Consider the following 6,010-nt stretch of genomic DNA (forward strand, 5'->3'; position numbering starts at 1 on the left):
TCTCTGATGGCAGATTACCACGCACAAGACAAACAGAGCCTTCGGGGCGGCGCAGTTGTCCCTAAACAGGGAGGAATACAGCTGGTTCCACAGGTTTTTGGCGCTGCGGGCTGGTCTCCCCGGAGGGAGCCAGGCTACCTATTTCTTTTTCACTTCCAGAGCCAGTCCTTGTCGGACCCTGAACAAGTACTTTCAGTCTGCTTGGGTCAGTATGGGCCTTCCAGGCAAACCCACCTTTACTGACGTACGGACTGCGATCGCGACCCATGTGAGTAGGCATTGTGACGCCCCTGTAACTACCAGTGGCGGCTTCGATCCTAATCAAGCTTCTGTCTCTCTCCGACGCAGGCAAAGAATGCACACTCTTCAGAGGATCGCCGCAAGGTGGCGCAATTCATGTGTCATGACACTTCAACCTCAGATAAGTTCTACGCACTTCACCTCGGACCTCTCCAAGCACGCGAGCGCCGCAGACTGTTTGAAAGGGCCCTGGTGGAGGAGGAGGAGGAGGATGGGGAGGCAGCGGGCACTGAAAGCCCCCCGCGGAAAGGGCGCAAGAGGACAGAGACTCTCGTCTCTCCCCTGGTAAAATCAGATTCTCTTTGGCGTGGACAGCAGAACGTGTGGCATTGGCTAACTGCCCTTTATGTGTCTCTTTTCCAGGAGGGAACCAGCAGGAGGACGCTGCCATGGCGCCCTGCCAGGGGGAAAAGCCAGGGTGCTCACCCACTCGAACCAACAGAAAACTCTGAATCGTCCTGAATAAATATTGTACAACTTAACGGTCAAATGGTGTTCAGTGTCTTCATTATTCCTTTTATTTATTATCTGTGTGGTAAAAGTAGATTCAGTAGGGACAAATGAGCCCTGTCTTCTTGGTTCAAAGCTGTATGCCTGCTGCGTCCAGGTTCCGCCTTGGCTATGTTCCGATTGGGACAAATTATCCCTGCCTTGTGTGTTAAAAGTGACTCGCGGGACGCCCCCGTCCAGGTTCAGCCTTGGTTGATAGCTCATAGGGAGAATTCATCCCTTTTGCAGCACAAGGAGGTGCTGGGCTGGATAAATCTGTCTAGGTCTGCAAATGCTTTGAACGCCCAGATGGCTTTGAGTCCAATTCTGTATATTAGCAAGCTTCTCCCGGGACAGCTCGGTCCTTTGAGATGCATGAAGAGGTCAGGATAGGGCAGCTGTGGAGTGAAGGTTAACTTTATGGAGAAGTGCTTCCTATTAGTTTGTAATCCATTTAAAATTCACTCACATAAAATAGACACTATATATCCTGTTTTGGTGTCCACATCAAAGAAACTATATTAATTGGATTTAAAATTTTAATGTATCTCTGGTTTCATGCTTTATTTTACATTTTGCATGCATCTTATGCATTTTGCAAAAACTATAATAAACAATATTAAAAATATGAATGTAAAAAATATTAAAGTAAAATGTCTACTGTAAAATGTCAGCAAAAAAAAAATCTGCGAAAATGTCAAAATATCAGTGAAAAACATTTACATCAATATTTAGGGTATCATATTTTTGTAAAAATCGCTCAACGGTGTGGCAATCAATAGTAAACTGGTGTATTCACAGCAAAATCCTAAGTAGAAATAAAATTTACTGGACTGCAGAGTTAAAGAGACAATGATGGGGTTAAGTAAATGTTGATTGAGCACTGATGATGAACACCTTGTTAATAAGCAGAAACAGAGAAGAAAAACACAAAATTACAACTGACTTCAGTCACAGGCGTAGATGAAATAAGCTGAAATAAAACACATCAAAATCTCAGCCCTATTACCATAGTTGTTGTATTACCATAGCAACTACAGAATTATGGTGGCGCAGTGGGTAGCGCTGTCGACTCACAGCAAGAAGGTTGCTAGTTCGAGCCTAAGCTTGGTCAGTTGGTATTTCTTCCTGGAGTTTGCATGTTCTCCCCATGTTTGTGGGGGTTTCATCTGGGTGCTTTGGCTTCCCCCACAAGTCCAAAGACATGCACTATATAGGAGAATTGGGAATGCTAAATTGACCTTAATGTATGTGTGTGAATGAGTATTTGGGTATTTCCCAGTGATAGGTTGCAGCTGGAAGGTCATCCGCTGCATAAAACGTGCTGGATAAGTTGGCGGTTCATTCCATGGTGGCGACACTTGATAATTAAAAGAATGAATGATAAAAAAAAGAATGAATGACTATAGAATTAACAAGATTAATTAAAGTTTAATAAAGTATGGTTCAAAAACTCAGTAGTATTTACTGTAAGTTATGTCGCAGTCACACTAGATTTTAAGCTTGCAAAATTCTATCGTATGGTGCTGCGAAAAGAGGCAGGATTAAATGAATACAGATAAAAAAGTGAGCGATTGGTCCATATTTTAAAGTTCTGCTCAGAAAAGTCATGTTTTGATCTTTGGTCTCACGCAGTCACGATTTCGCAGTTCAGAGTTCACCAAGCTAGAACTTTGCAACGCAGCAAATGGTTGTTGATAGATTAGATATGGCTGAGGTTGGAAGTTAACGAAAATGATTTTTACTATTTATTACATTTACCATTAATTGTATTTTATTAACATCTACCCCCACCCCAACCCTAAACCCAACCATCACGATAATTTTTTTCATATCAGTCGATATCGATATTTATCACGATGAATGTAAAATCTTTATATCTATCAATTATATAAGATTTTCAGCATGCCAATGGATTTGTGCAGCTGATTTAACACATTCAGTAAAATGATTTAGCTGTCTGACAATATAAATAATAAAATAACAAAAAAAAAAGAACAATCTTAATTCAGAATTTACTTGTTCAAGTTTTCAACAACCAAATACATTACCTACAAGTTATTGGATATTATTGTTCAACATCAGAAAAAAAAAACCCGGTTTGGAACGGTCATAGAATTTTCGGTCACACTTTACAATAATTTTTATTAGTTAATGTTAATTAATGCATTTACTAACATGAACAAACAATGAACAATACATTTACTACTGTATTACTTCATACTAGTTAATGTTAGTTAATGAAAATACAGTAGTTCATAGTTAGTTCAATTTAACTCATGGTGCATTAACTAAATGTTAAAAAGCATGGACTTGGATGTTAAAAATGCATTAGTAAATGTTTAATTATGATTAATAAATGCTGTACATGTGTTTTTCATGACTAGTTTTGGATAAACTCCTTTTAATAGTGTTTGGTGAATTTAGAGTGAAATATACTTTAATGTATTTTATTTAGTGATGCTAATGATTGCTTTATCTATTGATTGTCGATAATGCTTTAATTTTTAAACCTTATCGATGACTAATTAAGCATGGACATGTAAAGGTTTAGTTATGTTTTGCGCTGTGAGACGCATCCACTCATTACATAATCAAGTGTGTGCAGTTTACCTTACTTATGCTGTCACCCTCTTAACATCCCATATTGCGGGACGCATAAACCTTTTGTTATGCGCATCTCTGATATATCCACACGTGTTTTAACCAAATTTGTCTCACAGACTAGCACGAATAGGCGTATGCAGACTCTCTATTTACAAATCGCGCATCACAACAAAAACTGTCACGTTAGGCGTGATCAAAACAGCAACAAAACGGGAACAAAAGAAAGCGGATTCAAGTGCAGATTTTAATATATTAAAGTGCAAAAACAGTGAACAAAAATCCAAAAATATCAAAGTGCAAAGTAACAAATAAACAACAAAACAAGAAACTAAGACAGATAAACATGAACTAGACTAAAGCAAGATACAAGGCAGGATCAGGAACAACTAGGAAATACAGACTTACTGTTTACAAGAAAGACAAACGACACGATGACAAACTGTGGTTGAATGACTGAATATATAGTCCTGGTAATCACGGAGAATGGAGACAGCTGTGGTTGTAATCAATGTAAATGACAGACCGGGTGTGTGCACGAAAGAATGTATGGAAATGTAATCTTTATGGGCGCTGTAGTTTCACTCAGTGTCCACTGAACTACAGCGCCCTCAGGTGGTCACTGACAGATGTGACATTACCCCCCCTCTAAAGAGCGGCTTCCAGACAAGTTCCCAGAGGGGGGGCAGAGCGGAGCAGGAACAAAGGGAGGGATGGGAGGACCAGATCAGGGTGAGTCTGTGGGTCAGGCACCTGGCAGGAAGCCAGGGTGCAGCCGGGGAATCCGTCCCAAACAATGGTAAGGGCCACCAGGGAGGGGCGGGAGGGATGACCCACGGAGGATCCTGCAGAAAACACAAGGCAGGGGAGTCCAGGAGAGCCAGCTGGAGAGGCAACTGGACTGGAGCCGGCGGGACTGGAGGCAGCTGGGCTGGTGCCGGCGGGACTGGAGGCAGCTGGGCTGGTGCCGGCGGGACTGGAGGCAGCTGGGCTGGAGCCGGCGGGACTGGAGGCAGCTGGGCTGGAGCCGGCGGGACTGGAGGCAGCTGGGCTGGAGCCGGCGGGACAGGAGGCAGCTGGATGGTGATGGTAAAGCCAGGAGCCGGGCTGGGGCCGGCAGGGCGTGGAGCCTGGGTGGCGCCGGTAAAGCCAGAAGCCGGACTGGAACCGGCACTGTACTGCGCTCTGGGGCTGGAGCCGACACTGGCGGGCGCTCTGGGGCTGGAGCCGACACTGGCGGGCGCTCTGGGGCTGGAGCCGACACTGGCGGGCGCTCGGGGGCTGGAGCCGACACTGGCGGGCGCTCGGGGGCTGGAGCCGACACTGGCGGGCGCTCGGGGGCTGGAGCCGACACTGGCGGGCGCTCGGGGGCTGGAGCCGACACTGGCGGGCGCTCTGGGGTATGCGCAGTCCTCTTCCTGCGCGTCCTCCGTCTGGTCATCTGAGTACTAGGAGGAGCGTTGTAAACTGGAAGAGAAGCATGCTCTGGGACTGGAACAGACACTGGCGGGCGCTGAGGGACTGGAGCAGACACTGGGGTTTCACAGAGTTCCAGGAGCCTCTCCAGAGGCTCAGAGAAGGGTGGTCTCCGCACAGCCCGACGCGGATAAGTCCGCAACTTCAAAACAGCTCTTTCCCTCCCTCCCGCAGATAGATCCGCCGGCCTCGAGAACAGATTTTGATTACCCCTCAGGCCTCCCTCCTGAGGGTTCTGCTCCACCAGGGTGATTGAGAGAGGGGAGCCAGAAATCAACAGTGCATGTTCCATAAAAAGATAAGGGCTCCACTCCTCCTCATATGTTGGCATCTGGGAGCGGACGGGTTCTAAAAGTCCTCCCCGAAAAAACATCATTAGCAGTAAATCGCTAAAAGTACTGCTTGGGGCCAGATTCAAAAACTCCTTAACAAAACGTTCAACGGAGCGGTTACCCTGCTTTATTCGCACTAAAATATTATCAGCTGAATCCATGTTGATCGCGTCGTTCTGTCACGTTAGGCGTGATCAAAACAGCAACAAAACGGGAACAAAAGAAAGCGGATTCAAGTGCAGATTTTAATATATTAAAGTGCAAAAATAGTGAACAAAAATCCAAAAATATCAAAGTGCAAAGTAACAAATAAACAACAAAACAAGAAACTAAGACAGATAAACATGAACTAGACTAAAGCAAGATACGAGGCAGGATCAGGAACAACAACTAGGAAATACAGACTTACTGGTTACAAGAAAGACATACGACGCGATGACAAACTGTGGTTGAATGACTGAATATATAGTCCTGGTAATCACGGAGAATGGAGACAGCTGTGGTTGTAATCAATGTAAATGACAGACCGGGTGTGTGCACGAAAGAATGTATGGAAATGTAGTCTTTATGGGCGCTGTAGTTTCACTCAGTGTCCACTGAACTACAGCGCCCTCAGGTGGTCACTGACAGATGTGACAGAAAACATGCGGGGAGCCAGCCGGGGAACCTCCGTTTACACAGCGAGCTTCTGCGCTCCATCCAAGTTTATTCTTCCGAGGTAACCCAAGAAATCTATCAGTGCTGCGAAAAGACTGTCCAGTTCATGCTGCTCAGACCGCGCTTAGTAAATGAATTAAAATAAAACCGTG

Source organism: Danio rerio, chromosome 15 (assembly GCF_052040795.2).
Source record: "Danio rerio strain M-AB ecotype USA chromosome 15, GRCz13ab, whole genome shotgun sequence".
Classification (NCBI taxonomy): Eukaryota; Metazoa; Chordata; class Actinopteri; order Cypriniformes; family Danionidae; genus Danio; species Danio rerio.